Source organism: Anser anser, assembly GCF_964211835.1.
Source record: "Anser anser genome assembly, chromosome: W".
Taxonomy (NCBI): Eukaryota; Metazoa; Chordata; class Aves; order Anseriformes; family Anatidae; genus Anser; species Anser anser.
Genome location: NC_139731.1, coordinates 15,313,993 through 15,339,156, shown reverse-complemented (window position 1 = coordinate 15,339,156; position 25,164 = coordinate 15,313,993). Strand labels below are relative to the sequence as shown.

General features: G+C 43.0%; 1 protein-coding gene across 7 annotated transcripts in view; it reads right to left on the bottom strand.

Moving 5' to 3' along the window:
• The window catches only part of LOC310888631 (netrin receptor DCC), a 414,661-nt gene that overhangs the window by 195,656 nt on the left and 193,841 nt on the right, over window positions 1-25,164 (bottom strand). The window lies entirely within an intron of this gene.

Sequence of the window (25,164 nt, the reverse complement as noted above, 5' to 3'; positions counted from 1 at the left end):
AACACACAGATCAATGACAAGTGCTGTGAAGTGCACCCTATTCCATATCCCCCCAAATACTTTAAGACAAAAAAAAAAAAGTAACAAAGCTATAACCGCCTTATTAGACATCTCTTTGTAACAGTAATTAAATACACCAAACTCATGACGAAAATTTTATTACTCTCTAACAAAACCCCATAAACCTGCTGTTACTGTAAATCAAGATAACTTATCTGATTAGACAGGGGGGTTGCTGCATTCGATTTAGACAAACCAATCGTAGCATAAAAACAGCCCAGGGATGAATTAGATTTTTACTAAAGATTAATTGCAACATTAACAAAAGAAAACCAAACCAGTATGAGGCAATATCCCATAATTGGGCCTAATCACTTTCTAAGCAAATTTTAAATGGTAATACTTGATATATTTGATTAAGAAAACATCTGTCACATTCTTTAAAGAGATGTTCCTCTGGCCTCATTGCATCTTCCCACCAGAGACATCACCACCACAGGGAAGCTCAAACAATCCCAAGAACACTAACATCTCAAAATCTTCATCTGTTAACGGTAATATAAGGACAAACGCTGCTCCCCGCCAGTATTTTTGAAGGATTGCACGTATCTTCCTTTCCTCATTAAAATAAGCCCAATACAAAACAACATAACTTCTCTTGCCCTTAGAGTCCATGTGTAAATCATATTGGTTTAAGACCAGATTGCTGTCAAATTGCGATAGTAATGTCACTGTAAAGGTGTACCTTGATGACGACTTTGGTTTTCTTTTACTTTAATATCTCCTTGTAGCTCTAGAGCCCGTGGTATCAAAAGGTGATAAAAGAACAAATGAAGCTGTTAGAGCAGTGTCTGTAACTGTCTCTTGCCATCCATACAGGAGAGAAATGCGTTATCATGACAATCCCATCTCTGTTTTTATTGTACTCTGGGTAATTTGGGGAATTTCATGCATAAGGTGAAAGAAATCATTTTCCCACGTTAATGCACAGTTCCAAGATATTTTACTAACAGGAAACGAAGAGCAGAAAATTTACGGTTACTCTGTACCTCCATTACTCTTTACCATAGCCTTTAAATCAAAGCTTTGCTGTCATGCACTGAGGGGGAGTGGCAGGAAGACCAAAGCAGGGACAATCTCGGGGACACATTTCCTCTCTGGACCATTCCGTACCAAGGACCAGCGCATTTTTAACCCCGGGGGAATAACCGAAGCTTCCACAAAAGCGGCATATTAATTCCCAAATCGAATCGTTGGGGATGATGGATGAGTGAAGATAGAAACAAAACAAAAACGAATAGCAGCTTGCCAGCACTGACAAAAAGGGAGTTTCCTTCAGCCTAGCATCTGGCTTTGAAGATCAGACGCACCAGTGTAACAGCGACCATACTCAGGCCGGAACTGGAAAGCCAGTTGCCCTAAGATTGCTTTAGAGTTTGGGGTTTCTGGGAAAAATCAGCCAGAAAGTAAATATCGGCCTCATCGCCGCCTTTCCTACACACGGGATCTAACTTCTTGTGCATCTGAAGAGCAAGAGCAGTGATGACAGGCGACACGCTGCCCTTCTCCGCTCTTGTCCTGTACCCAGTGGTGCCTTCACCCAGGGAAAGGCATGAAATCCTGATCCTCCTCCTCCTCCACCGCTCGAAGATCCCTGCTGCTCCCCGTCCTGGCAAAGAACGATGTCGGCTCCTGCCAGGAGCATTTTCCGGATGCAAAATTCCCATTTGGCAGCGCTGCGTGTTATAAACCTAATTTAAATTTCTTGCAAATCTAATCTCTTCCATCTCGTACATCAGCCCAGAGACAGTTTTACAGCAGCGGGTTTGTTGTCGTTGTTCCCAAACTGCACTGTTCCGCTCTCCTTTAAAAAATATACAGAAAAATTCACAAGTCGTGTCAACTTGGGGGCCTGCCTCTCTTTCAGCAGCTTCCACTTTGAAGACTATCAGCTAGAGCAGACTCCCAAATTCGTTTTCTCCTTTGGAATCATATTTCACAAATTCCATCCGCGAGTCTTGTTTGAACCAACTCCTCGGTGTCTTGATGGATTCTTTCGTTACGTTTCCGGCCCTTACCAAGCGATGGAACAGGCTCTTGATCCAACTGACAGCTCGCAGCAAACGAATTGATGGCCTCCGGTGGGAAGGCCGTGCCTGCCTTCTGCATATTCAGCCGACGACATCCGCGTTTGACCTTAGTGAAGATTTGCTCTCATATTTTTCAGTGTCATTTTTTCCTATTACCCCGGCAAACCTTCCAGCTTTCAATTATTGCATCCGTGCCTCTGGTACCCAAAGATTAACGCGCAGCCTCATCTCGCTGCCTCTTCGTGAGCGGGCAGCCAAGGTACAACATGCTCTTTTCACAAATACCTTGGGTTTTTTTGGACATGCACACGTTAAGAGGGTAAAACAAACCTCACCTCTACCCACGCTCACTTCTGTAGTCTTGTAACAATCCTACATTTCCCTAGAAGCCCATCCTAGCAATTAGGATGGCAGTGATGTATACATCCAGCCTGATGGTATGGCGATCTGAAAGTAGCTAAATAATTCCTCCAGCTCTCCGGGGTCATCATCATTTGTTAGGGCACAGCACAAACCCGCAGAGACCTCGCCCTGCCCTGCCTGAACCAAACCAGCTGCCAGACATTTCTTGACGGGGCCCACGACTTCAGCACTTCTTCAGCAGAGCTGACAAGGTTGGAGCAGCTCGCTGGTGTAACCCAGCTGCTACAGGACAGCCTTGCCACAGGTCCTCTAATATCATTTCTCTGAGGCAGAAAACATCTTTTACACATGAACTGCTCTACTTTTTTTTACTCTGGATGTCAAACTCATTAGAGGAGTCTGACATCCACTAAAGGGAACTGCACGTAGCGCAAAGATTTGTTTCTTTATTTCACATCTTCCTGGTATAAGTCCTCTGCGCGCTGCTCTTTCCCTGAGGCTCAAATATTTTTTATTTCAATAGGAAAAACAACTCCCTTAACCTTGCTCGGGCCTTTCCTCCTTTAACTCAGCCCTCAAAAAGCGTTAGAAGAGATTAATGTCATCCTCTCAGGCTAAGCAATCCCAGGATGTAAGTGATACGAAGCAAACTTTCAAGCCGCCTCCACTTGGTTCTGATTTGGGAAATTACAGGGGCCGGAGCACGCTCTGGGATAACTCCAGTCTACAGTTACCAGCAGAACCCGATTTGTAAACTTTAATCAAAGCCTCCAGATGTTTCCTTCGGATCTTAATATGAAGGACCTCGGAGGCTGACAGATATCCCACGCACTGTTTGTGTCCTGAAAAGGTCTCGGGCGCTCAAATAACGGCTAGGAGATAATAGGGCATAGGAAGGCAGACTCGTTCTTCTCCTTAGCAGAAGGAAAATACAAACAGGACGTGCAAAAACCTTAGAAGGAGGCACAGAGATTAAGCTCAGCACACTGCCATCGACTTTGCCACCGTCTGCCCCAGCAGAGCTGGGCTCTCCCGTGCTGAACAGGAATCCCACTGATTTCTGCTCCTCCCCGCTGACGTTTAAGGGACGCTGAGCTTCGTTAGCGGGGCGCAGCACAGCAGTAACCCCTACGAGCCACACACCGCTGTGACCTCAAGAAAAAAAAGTATGAAAAAAAGTATGAAAAACTACATTTCAGCAAGAGACAGACCTGAAATAACTCAAACCCAAACTATTTTCACACGGGATTTTTTTTCCCCCTTTCCCAGGGCATTTTACTTCATGTGAAATGGTGAAGATTGTGAGAGTCTGGAATTCAGAAGCAGAGCCAGAGAGGAGCGGTGCTGCAACAGCGATGTGGGAGTTGCAGGCGTCTGACACCAAGCCCTAGGTTGGAGCTAACACCTACTGAAACGCAGGAAGATATAAATGAGGATTTCAGCGTGAAGCCTTAAACACATTAAAATAATATCTAAGCAGCAGTTATTTCAAACTGTGCTTCTCTTTCAAACAGGCACACATCCGCCTCTCTAAAATCGTGCGTTGGGTAATAAAACGGAGTTAGATTCACCAGCAGGGAACGTTTGGCTTTGTTACTGGAGAAATGCCACGCAAAGGAAGGAGAGGGCTCGGCTCCAGCACCCCTGAGATCCCAAGAGGCAGTAACGGGGAGGTGCAGCCCCTCGCTGCCCGCCCCAGGACCTTGGCACCAGCTCACGCCACCTCGTAGCAGAGGCAATCAGAGCCTATTCTCCACGAAGCACTCGAAGAGGCACTTCTTAGAAGAAGATGGAAAAAAAGTGAGCACGCTGCTTCACCGAGGAGCACGCAGCCCTCCGGAGAAATAAGGAAAGCAGCGCGAACGCCGGCAGCTCCGCTGTGCCGAGGGATGTCCCTGCAGTCGCTCCTCGGAGGGGCTCAGCAGAGTGCTGAGAGCTAACCCAGCGGTGTTTACCGTAATAATCCTCCGAAAAACAACAGAAAAACAACAACAACAGATGAAAGAACAAATCCAAGCACCTCCTTCGCCCTCCGGGAAGCACAGAAGCAAGCTGTCGCTGAAGGCAGTGGTCGCGCTGATCAAGGGGTGGCATTTGTCCTCTTGCTGGGCCACCAGCCACAACCGGCAATATTTTTTAGAGACAGAGGGAACCGATCACAGGAGCAGGAGGAGAAACAGAGGGAAGCGCCCACCTCGCCCTATCCATCCTCTGTCCTGGCCCGCTGGGTCCAGCCACGCACCCACGGAGCGGGACGGCCCCCGTTGAGCTTGACCTTCCCTTGGTTGCCACGAGGAAGGACCAGCAGCCAACTGCAGCCACATCACGAGAGCAACGATCGTCTTCTGCGTCACCAAACCTACTTTGCGGAGGAACAGCAGCCAGCCAGAGTGCTTTTCAGCAGGGTTTGAGATGTGCTTTAAGTGCCGGGACAAAAAGCTTTCATTACTCTGTTGCTAGCTCCTTTCCGGCCTCTTCCATCCCAACGTATTACCTTTCTAAATAACAGCTGCAAACAGAAATAGGCATAAAAAAAAAAAGGCATAAAAGCCATTTTCTTCTCACTTCTGGATATTTACCGCATCCTTACAGAGATGAGATCATTCTGTCAGATGCTCCGGTCTTTTATCTTCGTTTCAGGTGCTAAAACCTTAACCAGACGCAAAACCTTCCCCGATCTCCCTCCGCCAGACTGACGTTCATTTGTGATTTGGCCATTGCTCATGGGAAAAGACATCACTCTACAGGTGAATTTGCCTTTCTAAGGGCAAGCTGAGAGATTCCTCCTTTGTATTTTGTCCTCTAGACACTGAGATTCGGCATTTCCTACAAACAACACCATTTACGAGCGCCATTTCTTTCCCCCAGGTCTATGGAAAGGTTAATTAACCCTAACCAAAAAAAAAAAAACAGTGCCAAGTTTATTAGCATGGTCATGATGACCATAATTATAATTTGAGTGTTTGAGCTTTCCATGAAATTCGGTTCCATGTGTTCAGCCTGTACGCCTGAGATATGCTCAGGGGGTGGGAAGAGGAATTAGATTTAGACCCTTTCAGAAGCAAACCCCAAAAGCAATGAAAAGGAAGGAATCACGCCTCTTCCCAGACAAAAGCCTTTCCTCTCAGCTCCTTCTCTGCTGCCCCAGGCCATCCTCCTCCAGCAGTGATATCTCCTGATTATCCCTCGTGGCAGCAGGGACGTCTTGAAAACCCTCCTTTTAAAGAATCCCAGGTATTTTTTTTAATTAGCTTTTAAACAAAACCCATGTGAACCAACTAACACAACAAACCAGACGGCCACCAGAAAGATGAGCCGAAATACATCCGGCATTTCTTTCACAACTTTTATCTTCCCGTGAAGACTGCAATGGATCGTGAAGCTGTTCGTCGTAACAGATATTTCTAAAAGGCACTTCAAGGTTGAAGCAGGTATTCTTTGTTAAATTTAAAGAAAAAAAATCAATAAATTAACAGAGAGGGAAAACAGTTGGACTAGAACGGAAATCAATGTAATGGGGTTCTGTGTTTAGGTAACTCCAGAGCTACCCTGTTCTTTAAAACCTTTTTCAGTCATCTCCCTCTTAAGAAAAAGTCATGAAACAAGGTGTTTTTTTCTTCTTTTTGTTTTTCGTAGAGCAGGATCTGATCATCGTTGACGAATAAATATTGAAGTGCTGCCAGCTGACGGAGACCACAAAGGGGATGTCTTATTTTTAAGCGTGGGTTATCGACTTTCACTGCAGCTTCCATATACAGGGGATGGGATTCTTCGTTTCCGACCTTAAATTTCCACGTGTTTATGAGATGTCCTTGATAAAGACACGCAGTCTGCCACTGAGAATCCATCTGCAAGCATTCCCAGCACTCATGGAAAGACAAAGGCATTCGTTTACAAGCAAATAATGCAGAAGTTGTCTTAATATTGAACATCTTCCTTTATCTTAGCCACCTACTAGTGTTACAGCATGGTGAAATGGCCAAGACAGCCGCCGTTACTCTGCTCACAATTAGTGCTGCGTAAAAGCAAGCCGGGGTTTCGGTGGTTTCACTTCCCACATCACAAAAGCAGCAGACCCAGAGCTGTGCCCTGCTGAACGTGCAGGATTGATCCTTTTCCTTGGCCCCCTCTGTTTAACAGCCCATTCAACCACGTATCGATGATTTTCTTCCGATAACCCTTTCCAAATATAAAACTGAAGATTAATTTGCATCATTTCTAGTAAAAACATTTTTAAATGACTGGCTAGGGGTTCTCATAATGCCAAGGAAATCCCGTAGGAAATTATCCTAGGGAATGCCAACTCACTACAGCACACGTTCGGACTGGAGTTGCTAAGAACATCTGAAAATATCTATTTAATGTTGGTTTAGCGTTTCGTTTTGTATTTTTTTCGAATGCAGACTCCAAAGGCTGAGCTCTTGACTTCTCAGCAGCTCCAGGTCTGCAGCTGCCTTAGATGAACCCTGGATTACACGGTAGTTTCAGAGCCACTCTCTCCCTCCCTCCCTCCCCACCTGCTATCCAAATCGTGAGCCACCCATGGCACCACAATTTCTTCTTCCACCAATAAAGGTCTCCTTTTCCTTCGCTCAGCCTGGGGAGTCTTTTCTCGGGCTCTCAGCTGGAATGAATAGATAATAGCAGCTCTGACACATTAAAACGTTCGCCTCGCGCGAGACGGAACGATGCCTAGGTGCGCCGCCACTACGGACTCGAGTTTCATTTCTCCACTCGATTTCCTCGCGGCAATGAGCTCGAGTCCCCCTGTTATTATGCGGCGCAGCAGATTACAGCTGGGCTGGCACCATCGCCATCAGAACAAACCGCCCGGGCAGCGCGTACGCTGCCTGTCTCCTTCCATCAGCGGGGCTGTAGGGATCTGTACGACACCGTTCGGTTCCCTCCCGAAAGGAGCCATATGCCTGTCTTTCAAACCAGCGGTAAAATGTCACGAAAAACCAAAAAAAACCTGCACTGTTCGCATGCAGGGTGAACATACGCCTTCCCATACACGAGTATTTTAGGAATTAAATCCATCAGCGATGGACGTAAGTAAAAAGGAAGCTCTCGGAGAGGAATAAATATGAGGGGAAATGGAGATAAACACATAATAGCAGCCTTAGACTTACGGCTTGTCATTAAGGCAAGGCACTCTGCAAATTAGTCATTTGCCCCCTCCCTCCCTCCAGAGGGATTTCATTAATAAGAGCAATAATATGAATAGTAAAAATAAAACAAAATGGGAATTATAAATGGCAACAGCGCTATAGTTATTACAGCTACAGCTATCACTATAAAAACTGCCTTTATTTATGCATACAACATGGTTAGCATTATAGGATCTTTAAAAGACACCAATTAAAGATATTTAATATAGAGAGAGATAAAATTAAACCATCCTCCTCCTACTCCACAGCATCCTGCTTTATTTTTCTGGGACAAAAATTTCCTTCTCGACATTAAGAGCTGGAGGTCACTCTGGGGAAAAAAGCCTGTGTGTTCCAAAATTAAATACACCGAGAAGGAAAAGCAGTGCCTACGTGAAAGTTACGGAGACTTTTCTCTTTTTCCTAGGGGAATCAGACACAAGGAGAAAGCTTTTTTCAAAAGGGAATCCTTACCCTCTCTGGGATGAGCCTGAACTTGTGGTGGCAAGCCTCTGGCTGCACACTCTGCTGGCATTGTATTACAAAACTACGTCCTTCATCAAACCCACCAAAATGAAAACGTAATGGCTTGCACCTCCTTACCGCTGGAAAGCTTTAATTAAAGCTTTAAAAATTAAAACAAAAACATTTTGCGCTTTTTAATCAATTTCCCCCTCCCTTTGAGTTGTACCCTGGATATCACTGGTAAAAAAAAAAAGAAATGAATGTAATTAAAGCCTTCATTCAATTCCATACCCTGTATCTGTGTTGGTTTTTTTTCTTGCTTCCGCGTCAGATCTAAAAGACTGAGGTGTGACGAGACAGAAAACCAGAGCTCACACTTTTGTTTAGCCTTAAAACATGCTTCTCCATCATCTTTATGTTCTACGAATGCTCCGATAAAAATGTGTGAAAGCAAAATATAGCAACAGTTTAGACTTCTATGTATTTTTTGTTGTTTTATGGACACAAAAGGATATTCAATGAGTGATGCACAAGAAAACAAGGCATGGGCTTAGCTTGGCTGGCATTTTTGGGGGGTATAGGGTTGACGGTTTTGGGGTGGAGATGCACCTTTTGTCACCTTACCCTTAATAGAACAAGAGGACAACAGCTGATGGGAAAGGGCTTCTGGAAACCCGAACAGACTGCCTGCAGCCTTCAGGGAGACAAGAACAAAGATCACCCCTTCCAGACACACACAACAACAGCATTTTACAACAGGGCTGCTTCCCCTTCCCGTGACTGCACGAACTGCTGCACTGCTGCTCTCTTTTTTTTTTTTTTTCCCCCCTGGGCTCCAGGTGGCTGAAACCTGCCAGCAAACGGGGGCTCCCCACAAGTCATCCACGAGATCAAACCCAAACAGAGCAGAAGCCATCGAGTCCCCCCAGAGCATCCAGGGCCCGAGCTGTCACTCAGCTTCTGCTTCGAAGGGAAATAAGCTTTTCCCTTGGCACGACTAAAGGCTCCGTCGGCGGAGCAGAGTAGCTGGTGCTTGCTGTCATTTAACGCACGGCAGCGCTCCAAAAACATAAAAGTTACTACACGGAGGAATTCCCCGAAATCATTTAGGTCCTTGCTTCCTGAGAGGACGTCTGCAGCTTCAGCTAGAAAATGGCACACGACAAATTTTGATGCAGAGGAAGTGAAGGATGCGAAGCCCGTGAGCTGTAGGGTACCTCGTGGTATCCCGATGGAATTGTCCTGTGAAAAAGGAATAGCAAAATATGATGCTAGAGAAAGCTGAAGGTGAAGGACGTGGTACAGACCAGATGTTTGCAGTCTTCAGTAATTTTAGCAAGCTTGTGCTTGCAGAAAAAAGAAAAAGATACACCAATGGGAAAAATACATCTATATTATCTTTTTCCTCCAGCGGTGTACTACAGCTATTCCCTAAAACGAAAACAAAACAAAACAAAAATTCAACAACATCTCCTCAAATTCAAGAGGCTGCTAAAAGCTCAGATCCACCACCCAGGCTGAGCTTTTAAAACAAAACGCCTGCCCTTATTTTTAGCTTTCTCTACAATTTCAGCATGTTTGCAGAGAGCATTAGTCTTCTCGGAAGCGGGGGATAAAAAGCAAACAGAACACCAGGAGTACTGGAGAAAATGCTGCTCTGAACGTTAAGGAACAGTCAATCTCGAGTCCAGCACACGCAAGTCAGACCCAAATCTTCACTTTCCGATATCAAACAGCTTACGAAGACTAATAAGCTTCTTGGAAGTTATCAAACTCTGTTCATGACAACCCAAAGTAACGCAGAAGCCACGAGAATCCCTTTCTTGGTATTAGGTCTAAACCCGAAGGGACGCAATACACCCGCGGCTGGAAGGAGCTGTACATAAATTCATGCAGCACACCAGTCTTTTCCAAAGGAGTAGATTTTATGTGAGTCTTAAATTCAGGCTTAGACAATGAAAAAATTGCTGCTTGATAGTTTGCTCCTTGCTGGTGTTTGCGAGAAGCTGGGCGCATGTTCAGAAAACGAACAGGTAGCAAAAAAAAAAAGTCCCATTGATTTTCCTGTGAATTCCCCGAATGAAGCAGGAACCGATTTTTGTCTCATACATTAAAATCTAGCTAAGCCCTGACAACACATCATAGACAGAATTTCAATCTGAAGCCTTGTCACACATAAGCAATACGTTGATTGCTCTAAGCAGCAGTTCCTGTGCCATCATCGATCAAGATGCTAGATGATAACGCGTCTTCCCATGCTATGCAAACACTAATTTTATTTGCTGTCCCACTACAGAGGTCAGGCACAACTCCAGCATTTGTCTACACGAGCACAGGGCTTGCTACCTTTCCAATAATGAGCTCAAAGGTCTGTTTCACTTTGCACCCATCAGCAGAAGTTGCTTGATCAAGGACTTGTCGTTTTTTAGACCCAACAGGCAACCCCTCAAAGGAAGAGAGACGATTACTCAAAGGAGAAAAATAAAAACGGGCTACAGCCACAATATTTTTACCTGGTCCATCCAGTCTCATGGTATTCCTTTTGTGTTGACTTCTTTGTTCCCTATTACGTATCACAAAACAATTACGTTTGGCTCTGGCAACGTTTATTTTTAATCATCCCTTATCAAGCCAGATGAGAAAAGACACCTATCCTTGGGGACATAAAAGTAATTTAATTCAATGTATTAGCAAATCTTTCCCTTATTCCGTGATCTCAGGATCAATCTGTCAGAGGAAAGAAAAATAACAAATAAAGGATTTAAAGCAACTAAGAGCTGCTTTCTTCTAAAGGCTCACAGAAGATCCTGCTATTACCCCCAGCAGGGTCTACATCATACAGTAGATTTGGCCACTTTAGGGCTTGAGTTATTTGCCAAAACCAACAGTAATGGATCTCTTGAAAGGAAGGCGAGACTAAACGGAACCACTAGATCACTTAAATTTAAAAAACAAACACAAAGACTGAAAATCTGTTTTGAAACGTATGCAACAAGTCAGAAAGAGAAGAATTACAAAATTAACTGAACGTCCTGGCACCTTTGTCGCAACCAAGGGACTACGTATGAAGTATTTTGGGGATAGAACAATGCAGGTGGAGACACCCTTGTGCAGAAGGCTGGAAATAAATAATAATAAACCTGCATTTAATTTTAAAAGATTGAGACAATCCATCGTAATTAAACAAAGATGAGAATAACGCAGCCCAAGCAATGACCCACATAGGTGGTTTGGACAATCGCCTTCGGATTTGGCTTCTGCCTTTGGGCTTCGCTTGGGAGAAACGCACGATGATGTTAATTAGCACCACGCTGCTGGTGAGTTGGTCATGTTTCACGCTAACGACTTCAAAAATCAGCAGGAAGCCAAATTTTGAAACCACAACAAAATTAAGTTCCTACCGGATTAGCTGTTCAAGACCAAAGACAAGGAAGGTCAGAACTCGGGAGTTTAGAAGTAGGAAAACTTCTTTGTTTAATTGCAAAGAAATAATCCTTTAAAGGCAAATATGTGCAACGTGACCCCCCACTCTCCAGCCTCTTTTATTTATTTATTTATTTGAGAAGGGAATAATCTACACGTGGATTACAAAGATCTCTGGCATTGCCAATGCCTTCTTTTTCCCCTTAACACAGCACTCCACCGATCCAAACGAATAAGATCTAGGCATTTCTAGGGCAGCCATAAGGAAGGAACACATGGCGGAAGCTTTTTGCCAGCTTCTCAAGCCTTCATCTGTTCCTTTTCAAGAGCAGCCCACAAAATGCACATGCTCTGCGATGTATACGTGTGGCAGGGGAGCCTCATTTAACACGTTCACAGTTTGATCCACAGTGACAACAGAGTCCTGTTTGCACGATTCCCTCCTCCTCTGTAGGAAGACGAGTTGATCTGCGCCATACATTGCTTACGCTCATGTCAGTTTCTCCAGGGCAACCAAAAAATTCACTGGTTTTGCCTCCTAAAGTTTATTAACTTACGCCACGGATCACGTACCAGAGCTGGAAAGCTCTGCAGTCTCCCAAATTTGTCTTTATTCCCAGCTGGGTGGAGAAGAGAGGTCCTCCACCGTTGACCAAATGCAACAGGAGTCGCAGAGACCAAGACCACGAAGTTTAGAGTTTGCATTTTCTCAAAATAAAAAAATAAAAATAATGCTCCTACGAGCATCAGAGCAGCTCTTTGTAGGACGAGGATTTCACAGACTAGACCTCAAAAATTTCAGCCGTCTGCCCAAACTTTACAATTTACTGTCGGATTTTCAAATCAACGAGGGGACAGAGCACATATGCCTGCCTTACCTTTTGCTGGATCCTTGGTATCGTTTTTCTAAAGAGTATTTGTAGCCTTACAACACGTTTTAAATAAGCAGCCTGCTCAATGGGGGTAGCTTCAGTTGCTGCGATTTGATACGGAGTAAACAAAACGAGCCTGGTTCTGCTCATCGGACTGTTCGAAAATATAGCACAGGAGGCAGTGAAAAACGACCAGTCATTTCTTTTCTCCCGACTGATACAGATCTTATTTATTCTCCCTTGTAATGCGTGAATGCTGCGCTGTGCCCTATTTTGTCTTCTGCCTCAATTAAAATGTAAATTTCTGCAGCCCGTCTCTGTAATTCCAAACTGCTCCAGGCAGGGGAATTTAAACAGCTTTTAATAAAACCAACTACAGATGCTGCAATAAGACTCCTTTCAGACATCTGAAATCTGTATTTTTAATAGTATTCTGTGTATTGCGCAATTATGGCATTGCTCTGGACTTTCCCATTGAAAGCAGGATGTGGAAAGACCACGCATGACCCAATAAATAACGGGCAAAATCCCAGCTAGAAACACGCATACACACCCAAATACACATATCCATCCCCCACCTCAAGAATTATGTATATTAATTGATGCTTCTTTTACTTTCAGAAGATGCAATACCCTTTGGCTTTAGTTTCGGTACTAGAGCTTGCAATCTGTACGCTCTCAAAGCCTTTTTACCAGCCAGGATCTACCACAGATCTCTGACAAATTAAGAATCCACTAACCTGCAGTCATGAGAAGTTGCCCTGGATATTCCTCATTTGTTTCTTTCTACCTCTCGTATAAATTCTGTAATGCTGTGAGGTTCAAATGCATCCTGTTGAGTTAATGTATTTAAAAGTTAAGAGTTGCACTTGATTTTACAATATGGAAAGCACTCTTGAAGGGCTTATTTCCAACACCGTTAGAGATAGGTGGGTAGTTAAGACTGCAAACTCAATCATAACTCAGAATAAACCCCTACCCCATCACGCATCCAGGATAAAATTGTTACACCAACAAATCCTGGACATCTCCTTCCATGATGCACACGATACATTGTGTGTATAGAAGTGGTCACGAAGAAATACAGGAGCTACAAAAAGTCTCATTCACTAAAAAAAAAAGTAAGATTTAACACCAAACAGAAATAGAAGTCAAGACAACCATACAGATTTGATTAGATTTGCCCCAGACGAAATCCTACAAAGGAAGCCCCAAAATATTTAAGTTAACCAGCATGGAGACCTACAGATTATAAGTTTTATGCAAACTGTCCGCATTACTCTTTAAAGCGCAGGAAAGTATATGGAAATAAGAAATTTTTTTTTGTTTGTTCTACTTTGCTCAAATAACTGGAAAACAAATGTTTCATTCAGACCCTACCAGATTTGCATGGAGACAAAGACAGTTCCGTGACAGATAGTGGTATGTGGTGTTTGTTTGCTACCTAAATTAGTACTCCCAGATCTCCTTCTAAATTGTGTCACCTCCACGCCTTGCACTGACAGTTTGTTATTCACCTGATTTTCCCCCAGCAAATATCAAAAAAAAAAAAAAGAATAAATAAAAAAAAAATCCCGAAGAGCTATCAGCAACCCTGTCACGCCGAGCAGCTAACAAGACATGAAAATTTGGAAACCTGATTTCTAGCTGGGATGCTCTGAAATGACAAACTGGAAAAAAGAGAGCTTGTAAGCAAGGTGCTGCTTTCAGCCCCCACCTGCACCTGCAGGGCACCCAGGGCTCACCCGGCATCTCCCCCCATCCGGGCTGGAAAGCATTCTTAGTTTCAAATTGAGAACTAAAGCTCGTCTCTTTTCTTAGTCAAAGAAATGACAAAGCAGTAACTGCCAGCACTGAAATTTTAAGAATTAAGGAGAAAAAGAATTCAACCAAGCGACATTCGAGGGTCTGAAATCTCTCCTTTATCAATCTCAGATTCAAATGAGCTGACGAGGATGAATTCGCATCATATCGGTATTTGTAGTTCAAAAGCAAGGGGGAAACAGCTGAGAATGTAAATCTAGGCATAGCAGACGTTTGTCCACTTCCCCTGAAGATATCCTTGGTTTGCACTCACCCCGGTCGAAGTGCAGTGCTCAAACTGCAAGCCCAGGCAGGGGGCTGGATTTGTGCCCGTGTCAGCAGCTGAACGAGGGTCAACGAGCATCATTTTGGGGAAACGATGATGAAGAATGAGGACAGGAATCGTGTATCTAAACAGAGTCATCAAGCATCATCTGAAATATCCAGAAATATTTCAGAAGTAGGCAGATACCACGTGGGAGCTGTAGGATACCTGGTACTGACCTGGAGTAAAAGCTGGCGGCCAGAAACACGAAGCAAGGAAGTCCCTGCTTGCCCTTAGCACAGTGTCCTGCTGATTTGAATCCAGATTATCACCCTGTTAATAAACTACAAGGATTGAGACTTCCATGCATTCATTTCAACAGCACCCCACGCTGCAGAGCTCCAGTACACTATTGCAAAAGGTTACCCGGTATGTATGATTTACGGAGGAAATCAGTGATGAATTTTCCAGCACAAATACTAAGGACCTTTACCCAAGGTGCAAAACACACGGGAGAAAAAAACACACACAAAGCACTCGTCTCTGAGAGGCTCAGCTTAAAAAGTGAAAAAGCTCTTATGTAAAGAAAATATTTTTTCTGTATCTTTGTTATTACAGAAGTATTTTTTTTTCCAAGTCTAATAAATATCAAAAAAATATGACCTTCTAATTATTATATTAGAAGAAAAACGTAATCATCTTCTTTGAAAAGGTCAAGGACTTGCTAATTAGCTTTAATTCTGTTAGAACAGGCTGAGGTTCTTGAACCAAAAATAGAGCATTAAAAAAAATAATAAAGGGTTTCTTTGTGAAGTTTGCAGGTATTATATTTGAAACCTAGGTAGCATACCACTGTGCTGGTGGTTTGGTGTTGTTTTTTTTTTTGTTACAGTTGTTTTGGTTTGTGTGTGTTTTTTTTTTTTATACCCAGATACCTTGGCAATCAATTCCCTTGGTGTTGCGACAGAAAGGACGAAATGCTGTTCTATAAGAGAAAAGCTGTAGTACTCCTCCCAAGTTTTCTTCTACCTATTGATTCAGAATTAAACCCAAAATTGATTCACAAAATTCATTTTTGCTCAATGAACTTATGCTTTGATATACTGAAGGCTTTACGTGCCGTGCTTGCGGTGCTCAGGAGAGCACAGAACCCCTCAGAAGCTGGCTCAAGGAAGATGCAGGCATCCCCTTCCATGTTTCTAATAAACTACAAAATTGCTCCTTTGAATTATTGCCTTTTGTAGGGCATTATTTCATTATAAGTAAAGCTTCAGATGAGGTGAAGCAAGCACGCCAGGCTGGGGCTCAGACATTGCTGCTGCCCTGTACAGGAGCACCCTTGATGCCCTCATCACAGGGGGTGTGACAACAATATTGCCTCAAATGAAAGTGCCTGAAACAGTAAATCAAAACTTCGAAGTTTCACCACAGTGAAAATAAATACATGAAAAATAAAAATTAAAAAAAAAAAAAACCAACTTTGCATCAAATGTGCAAGTATCCGTTGGTCCAGAAAGGGAGAATAACTGCAGCCTGGCAGCTGAGGCTCCAAGATCCAGGTTCCACACCAGTTAAGAAATAACTTTACATAGAGAATAGAAAATATTCTTTAGAAAGTAGAGAAGCCTGCATGCTAGCCTATGAGGTCAGGTTTTCTTGTTCTTATTTTCTGGCCCCAGGATCCTGTTTACCACTGCCCAGCAGCCTGGTTTCAGGAAGATGGAGAACACCCAACGTTCTCATAGCAAATAAGTTTTAAGCATATGGGACCACATATTCAAACTCCCAAGCAGGATCTCTTAAAGGAAGGCATACCACAAGGAAGAAATACCTCACGTTTAAAAAAAGAAAAAAAAAAAAGCTATCCTAGCACCAAATAAGGAGGCAATACAGTAAAGATCAGATTAAAGCTAAATCAGGAGGCCAGAAGACCCTTTCATGTAGACAATTGATACAGCTATCTTTATTCTTGCTTCTCCAGAAAGGAAGAGTTATTTAATTTATTAATAAATAATCTCCGATAAATAATAAATAAATAAATAAATAATCTCCGAAGAGGAGATTCGTATACAGGGCATAATTCCTCTTTTCTCTCCCTGAGGTGAAAGAAGGCAAGAAAAACATCCTCCCTTTCCCCGTCAGCGCACTGAAGACAAGGACGAGGCTTCATTGTCACTAAACCCTTGGGGAACAAGGTGGTGATGTCTCTTCTCCGACTAACCAGCCCATTTAGGACCCGTTCTGATTTACTGATTTACCTGACACCATGGAGTAGAGAGAAGCAGCCCCGTGAATTATTATTTGAGCTGCAGGACTGATGGGCAGGAGAGAGCAATGGATAAGCCTCAGCGTTTAGCACAGCCCTGCTTGCAAATCCTTTCTGTCCCTGGCTGAACTGTTCCTTCTTCCTCCTGGTTTTGTTTTGAATGCAGAAGAAGCAAAGTTAACAGTCTGCTGCCCCACATAGACAAGATATACGGCCAAAGAGATGTTCAGCACTGCAATCAATGATGCATTTGAAGATAATGGGGCACAACAAAGACACAGAGCAGACTTAAATACAGACGCTGAATAAATATCGTTTCTGCTTCTCAGAAGAACTTAGCAGGGCCAAAAGCAAACACAAAGGATGCTGCGCGAAGGGGAACAGGAAAACAGAAAAGAAGGGGAAGGAATAGAGGCTAAGCTAGGTTGTGGTTTCCTCTGAGCTTTTTTTTTTCTTTCTTTAAATCAGAGAGACCCTCACAAAGACACATTTATAAGCTGCTCAGAATTGTTATCCTTCTCTTCTGAAGATAAGGACTTAAACCTTGCAGGTCTGATAGAAACAAGACTCCTGCTGGCTGCAGGGGAGATTTTTGGTAGCGTAAAACCGTAGGGATGTGCGCGATCCCTCAGACGACTTCCCTCAAATATTTTCTGTGTCTTCAGGAGTCAGCCAAACCATGCCTCTTCTACGGCTGGGAAGCCGCTAGGAAATGGAGGAATTTGGAAATCCCTTGCATTAAGCTGACTATACGTCCAATGACACCGAGCTCACTGGGTTTCTGGGCAGGCAGCGGGGGAGCAAAGTGTTAAATCAACCTCATAAAGCAACTAATCAATCGGGATGGGAAAACTCTTCAAGGGAAAACTGCGAGGACATGTAACAATAGCTGCGAAAAATAAAAAGGTCTGAAACAGCCCTGCTAAAAATTGAGTGTAATACAGAAAATTGTTTTTCTGAGTAGAAGCTGAAAGAGCACACTGAAGAAATGTCTCCGGGAACAAAAACACCAAATAACATCTTCCCCCCTTCCAAATGTGAGGAGAAAAGAAAGAGTGGGGCCTACCCTGTCTACATTTAGCAGTAATAACAGTATTAGTATGCCAGTCCTAGATGGCCGGCATACATATGCTCATAGAATGACTTTGTTTTACAAGTATGCCCTGTATGCAGTGCTTAATAAGGCCTTTTAGGCCTAATAAGGCCTTTTGTGGACATGAAGCCTTCCCAGGCTTCCCAGTGGCTTCCCAGGGTTGGGAAACAACCCACACCCAAATCCAGGACGAGATTCAAGTCCTTTGGCAACCCGCTGACCCCACACAAGGGAAGGCTGCGGAGGCCGGAGGCGGCCGGGCCTAGTGCCCACGACCAGGTCACCCAGTGGTGGGACCGCAAGGCCCAGTCCGCCATCACCAGCACCCAAATTTAACCACCAGGGCTGAGGGGAAGAGCCATCACTAACCTTACTTCCCTTGTTCTCCACACCAGTACCGTCAAAACCAATCCATTTTTGCTTTAGAAGCTGGTTCCTATGATTTCAGTTTAAGTAATAAAATCCAAAGCCTCGCTGGGAAACTGCTAAATCTCCTCATACTTGTCAGCTGAGCTCTTCCATCGCAAACACCAGAGCAAGGTGCAGGCAAATGAATTTATAAGTCTAGAAAATTATTGCCTGCATTCCCAAAGTTATACAGGCCGATATGAAACATGCTCAGTCTCCTAAATCACTTGATATATTAATTTCATTTTCGAAAGTCCTGGCTTAAAAAAAATATGTATTTGATCAACCATTTGATTTTATTTTGCCTTTTTAAAGGAAAAATAATTTTATCTAAATCATTGTCTTTGTGAAAGCAACTATTTAAACTATTAGATCTTTCATTTAATAAATGCAATCATGTCTGTGACAACATTGTATGAAAACATACCGTGGGCAAGGCTGTCTCTCTGTGCCAGCTCTACCTGCCAAATCCATTTATAAATGTGGATTACAATATGAAACCAAATTGTATCATTAACTCAAGAGGTCACGGACGTTTTATATAATCTTACAAACCGAGGCCCTAAATGGAACAAATCTATTTGCCTTCAAATATGAAGTCTGCTATACCCGACAGTGTGCTTAGCTAGCTGTGCTCTCTGAGATGATGTAAAGACCCTCCATCCTCAATGCACAGGCACTCATTTTATCACTGTCCTAGACAGCCACAGAGAAATATTTGTCTTTTTTATGTGCACCTACAGAACCAAAGAGAAACTCCCAGCTTGTTTGGCAACCAGAACTCAACAGGCAATTCACCTGATGCTCACAGTAAAAAAAAAAAGAAACGTTCAACTAGGACATCAGCACAGGCAAGCTGTCCCCGTTAAACACTGATAGCCTTCAGGACAGGAAATGCTTAAAGCTGGGAATTATCGCAGTGTGTTGTATTTTTATTTTTTAGAAGTTTTTTTTTTTTTTTTTAGGAGAATGCACCCATAAACAATCCTACGACAGACCGCAGGCACTGTGGCACAGCATCTGCAGAAGGAACCGCAGCCTGTCCTTTGGAGACAGACCTGCGTGCAGCAGTTTGGTGTAACCCTTTATCCAGCTGGGTCATTCTTTTCACTCCTTTCCTACTGACATCATTTTTAAAAAATCTGTGATAAACAAGCTACTTGTACAGCAGAGGAGGAGAGAGTGGGGAAATAATTAAAATCATCAGTGCTTACTGGAAAAAAAAAATCAAGTGTGGAAGCTATTTCTAGCCCACAGATCATCAGTGACTTCCAGCCACACTCTTCCCTTTGAAATTTTATTCGTCTCTGCCTTCTATGACTCTCTTCTCGCCCAGGTCCCACTGTTTTTATAATTATTTCCGAAACGCATCTTCCCTTTGCTCCTAGCCTCCCTGCGACACGCGAGCTTGACCTCGACACGGCTCTGGCTGCATTTGCATAATGCTTCACACCGGGGCAGCGATGCAGCCTCCAGCCCCAGACCTGGGCTCAAAGATCACCTCTTGTTCCACCCCAGACATCTGTCTGCAAAAGCAAATAACGTTGCCCGTGGAGAACAGCTATTACAGCATCCCCACTCACAAAATAAGTGGCATCTTAGACTTCTCAAAGGCTTTTACCTGGGGAAAGCAGCACGGAGCAGTGTCTCGCCCGAGGTCTCAGCAGTCACTCTGTGTAGGTGGGCACTGAAGACAGACTTGGAGCTGAAGCTTCCCGAGAGCTATGAGGCACAGGAACAGTCTGGACAGAGCTGCAATCCTATGCGTTTACGTGCAATAAAAACCAAGCTTTCTTCTGAAACAGCTTTGTCTCTCCTGCTAGCCTCATGGTTCAGAAAGCGCTCTCAGACCAAAAGTCATGAGATGCCTAGCGGGGGCCAGCTTCATCTGACAGCTACCTCCATAGCCTCTACTAGAAAAATATTCAAAGCACTATTTTTAAAAGATACACTCATCAAGAGCATTTCATATAACTGAGTTTAAAAGTTCATTTGCTTTAAGTATCAAAAGCATCCGCACCATGAACGAATACATTTTTCCATTATTTAAAGATTGTGGGGGAGAAAATATATACAGCCACCGGTTAGTCCCTAGTGCTAAGCTAATTGAGTTGCAGCCTCTAGGATTTCTACATTTGGAATAAAAACATTAACTAAAATTAATACTTTTTTTTTTTAATGAAGCTATTAATAAATGATTCAGACTTCAAACGGATCCTGTTTTGTGAAGACCTACATTTTAAGCTGCTGAGCACAGAAGTCCAGCTCATTTTTTGAACAATAAGCAATTTACAAAAGGAACAATCAAAAGTTAAGCACAAAGAAATTAAAATTAGCCTAACAAAAGAGAGCCCTGCTCGCAGCACTGTAAGACTGTGCTAATGGCACTCGGGTAAACAGGACCGCTTACATAAAACTTAAGTCAAATTTGGTGGAAGAAATAATGAAAATGGAGATTATTGGACGGATCTATTTTGAGAACATTATTCTGGAAGGAAGATTAACTCATTTTACCCCTTATTTCAACCAACACCAGCGTGTTTGCCTTCTCTCCAGCTCCAAAACGATGCTACAACAAGCTGGGAGCCTGAAAACGACCCCAAACACTTGGGGACACAGCTCATCCCCAAACAGCACCCAAAATCCACGTCTTCTGTGCCCAAAAGTGCTGTTCCTGTCTTTCCTCACCTTGGTGGGATTTCTCTTTCATCCTTAAACCTTCACCCTCGTGCTATCCTGCCTTCAGAGATCTGCCTTTGCCAAACAGCCGATCTTTTCTAAGGCTGCTTTGAAAAATGCTGCTAAAATAAACGCTTTAAAAATAGCTTGACACTTGGACGAGGGTCTCCAAATGATGGATAGAGCAATACAGCCCTACCCAGAGAGGGTATGAGTACAGGTCAGAACCACAAAGCAAAGACACACTTTCTATTTTTGCTGTGCTTTTCCTTTCTGTGCATGGCTTTCTATCAGGATTAGAGGAGAAGAGCTGAAAACTGCTATGAGAGCTCCTCCCCATCTCAATTTTCTCTTTTTTTCCCACAAAACTGCATGCAAATAAGGACAATGGTTTGAATATTTCAACTATTTTCCCTCTTCTCTTGTTCTGGGTAGTTACAAAAGGACCTCAAAAATTACATAGATAGCCTATCATTACAGCAATAAGGGCCAAGACCTTGTATCCCAAAGGTCGTTTGCGTTATTTTACTCTATTTCCAATGACACGGAAAAGACTTTTGACAAATCTGACTAATGTTCTTCATGGGCTCTAGCATTTCACACTAAACACGGTGAACTTCAAGAGCTCAATACCAACTTCTGCACCCTTGTTTCTCCTCTGGCCAAGTCCATTTACCCCGCTTCATGCTATCACAACATTTACTGGCCACATTTAAGAGCCAACTGCATACCGAGGGAGATTTGGATCAGGAGAGCAAAACAAATAAGAACTCTATAATGCTTCTAATGATAGTTAACGTGAAAGCAAAGATCTTTAATGTGAAAGCGAAGATCTCGAAGATCGGCTTTGCAATCTGGGAGAGATTCCCCATTTGAAATTCCACCATTTCACACAGATTTGCTGTCTGCTAGAATCACTACAAGAGCCAGAAATTCACCCGTAGAAAAGTGCAGGTGGGATTTGGCAAATGGACAGAAGGAAGTTTCAGACCCTGAACCGGGGCTGGCTCTCAGCTGGTGGGACAGAAGGGTCTTCGAGGTTCTTTGCTAAATAGGGTTCATTCACATCCTTTCTTTGTAATAAGCTGAAGCCAAAACAGGCACTAAATGGATGGTGAAGGTTTTAGTTAATTTTACTTACACAGAACCGATGCCTTCCAACCATTTTTTCCACTGGAGTAACTCATGCACAAGCAGAAATCCTGTTCTCCATATGAAAAAAAAAACATTCAAGTTCATAATTTCTTATTTATAAGAAGGTGGTTTTAAAACACTCATCGTTATCTCCAGTTGGCCTGCAGCTATGCTTTAATTAGGTAAATTGTAATAGAGTTGCTCGCTAACCCCATACTGTGCATATCTAATACACCTACAAGGCTTAAAAGGGAATAGAAAAAAATAGATGCTGGCCATACACAAGTCCTTCAAAACTAACTACAAAGTTATTTAAAGCACGTTAGCTGTAATACCCCATGGTATGCAGTCCTCAACGCCACTCTGCTGCTGCGGTAATAGTCAGTGAAGCTGGTTTTTCATAGAAGTTTTAAGTTGGTGTATATCTGCAAATAAAATACGATCACCATGCAAGTGTCTGTCCATAGACGTTCTCCACCAGACAGCTTCACACCTTCCGCAGCCTCTCAGCAGTACGGGACCAGGTTATACTAAGACTCTGCAATAAGATCCAAAATTGCAGGAGGAACAGAAATAATCCTCCGTTAACCGTGTAACTATACATCTAAATATACTTATGATAAAGAACTTGCTCTCTTATTGAACGTCTCCCTCGGGCAGTGCAGGAAGAAGCGATCGTGTTATTTCAAAAGCTGCAATTATTTAGCAGTCATCCCAAATTCGGTGCCAGCTTGTTTATGCAGCTCCTATGAACGATGATGCAGCCGGTGCCTAAATTGAGTTCGCCGTTTCCTTTCCCCCGGCATAGCAAACTGTTTGTCTAAGCTAATAAATGTGCGTATTAACCCAGGCACCTTGCAGGAAGTCTGCTGCGTGCCCCGCTCAATACGCTCTAGTTAAGCTAATCGGAACCATTTGCTCTTTTAAGACTTTCAAGAGCCTCTCCCTTTCAACTGGGATATCACACAAAGCATCTTTAGGAATCGCGAAGAAGTGCAAAAGCTGGGAAAAGCCACGGCAATAGCACTTGGTACATTTATTACGAGCAACGGGCATTTTTCAGTCTTGGACACTGTCCTCCTTTTTTAATAACTGAATTTTGGCAGGTGCATTAATTTGTGTTAACTACGTAGTTTAATGGGAACCACTCCATAACTAAGCGGAGTTCACCACTCATTTCATTTAGGACCTTGTACAACGATTAATCAAACTGATGGCCAATCGCTCTTGTCACACCGAATCCAAGCAGAGCCAGAAGGCAAAGAGAACAAAAAAAGGTCTAACGAACGCTGCTATTTATCTCACGTTATAAATGGAGAACGTGGGGAAGCACAACAGCATGTAAGCAGAGTGATTTCTAGGTACCTTTCAGTCTGATTTCCATCATCTCGTATCATTAACAGAATAGTTTTGTTGGTGGAGGGGAAAAATGACTTTGTGAAATGTTGCAGCTTTAAGGTCAGAGCCCAGGGGGAAGTTTTGCAGGTATCAGAAATGTTGAAATCAGGAACTGCTTTCATTTAAGTACGCCTGCTAACTGCCTGGGCAACCTGTTCTTAAAAGCTACAAGTTGAAGCATAAGTTAAAAGAAGTTTTAATACAGACATTTTTTTTTTTTGTTACTGAGTAATGGCATTAATATGTTTTGCACAGAGATCTGCAGGTTTGGGCTGGCGTGCAGGAAGTACCAGGATGACTTACGCTCAAGCACTTTGCTGCACAAAGTCTTCTGGAGAGCTCTGCAATAGAGCAAATCACTCCAAGGGCAAAGAGAAACCACTTCTTTTGTCACAATTATATTCATGCAGTTCTTCATTTATAGTACGAGAGAGAAAAGGCTGTTCTCAGAAGTAACCCAGCTATGAGCTCTTCTCTCCCATTGAATCACAGAAACAAACTAGAAAGAGCTGAACACCCGATGGTCAGGTGAAGCACTGAGCACCGCTTCTCTCACAGGAACCTTTCTGCTTAAAACAGTTAAAGAGAAAAAAAAAATTAAAAGCCTTTTTTTTTAAAAAAAAAAAAAAGCAAGCTGTTTAAAATGTTTGTAGACATCTGTTGTTTTTATTTCTCAAATTCTGCCAGCAATATGGAGAAACTCATTTCATTTTGTGCCTTCCCTGCTGGTCCTTTTCCATTTTGGGGGAAGCGTATAATATGCTCTCCTTCTTGGAAAGAGCACGGTGCTAAACAGTGCTAATATATTTATTGTACTACAGCATTATGAAAGATTTCTAGCATTACTACTAGCTGAGGAGCTGCACAGTGAGAGAACATGTACCTCTTTCCTGGGTTGCGCTCTTGTTTTTTCCTGCTGGATGCTCATAAAAAAAGTTAATCAATATTTAAATGTAAATACATTTCAAGTTACGCAACAATCGGTTATAAAATAATGCTAGTGCCTTTGAAAAATCAGGAATTCATAAATTAAAGGAATTTGTGGAGGCTTGTTTGCTTTGGTTTTATTCCCCCCACCCAAAAAAAGGACAAAATGAGTACTTCAGTGCCCAGACCTCACTGATGGTCAAACTGACCCACAACAGCTAAACCTTTTTTTCTAAAAACCACCATGAGGACTTTACAGCAAGTCCACATCAACAGCAGCTCTTGCACACACAACTCATGGTTGTACTTAAAAACAAACTCAAGGTCCTACATAAAAACAAACCAAGAAGCAAGCAAGCAAACAAAGAAGAAGATGATGACTTGAGTCTCTACAAGGCAAGTAGTTTCTCAGTGTTGCTCCTGGTCAGAATTAGCTCCCAGAATTTAGGCGCCTCTATAAACCCCATTTAACACCGATGCCCATGAGCAAATAGCAATATTCGTGAGTGTATACGAAGCCATAGAGTGAAACAAGAAAAATACTTTGGAGATGTTTGAAGTAGGCATCTGGGACACCAAACCACGCCATCACCTGTTGGCCTGGGGAGCAATTGGTTGACCTGTTGGCCTGGGGAGTGTTGGTGCAATGCTGTTTTGAAGCCTTACACCGGTAGGACTGTGCTCAGCACAGCTCTTGGTGGCTCTAGGAGAAATCAGAACATGGCCACTGCAATGGCTCTGCACATACGTACCAACACATTAAATGTTTCAAGCAGCAGCAAAGCTCTCATGTCACAAAGCAAACAGTTTCTTTAACAAGCTATACGA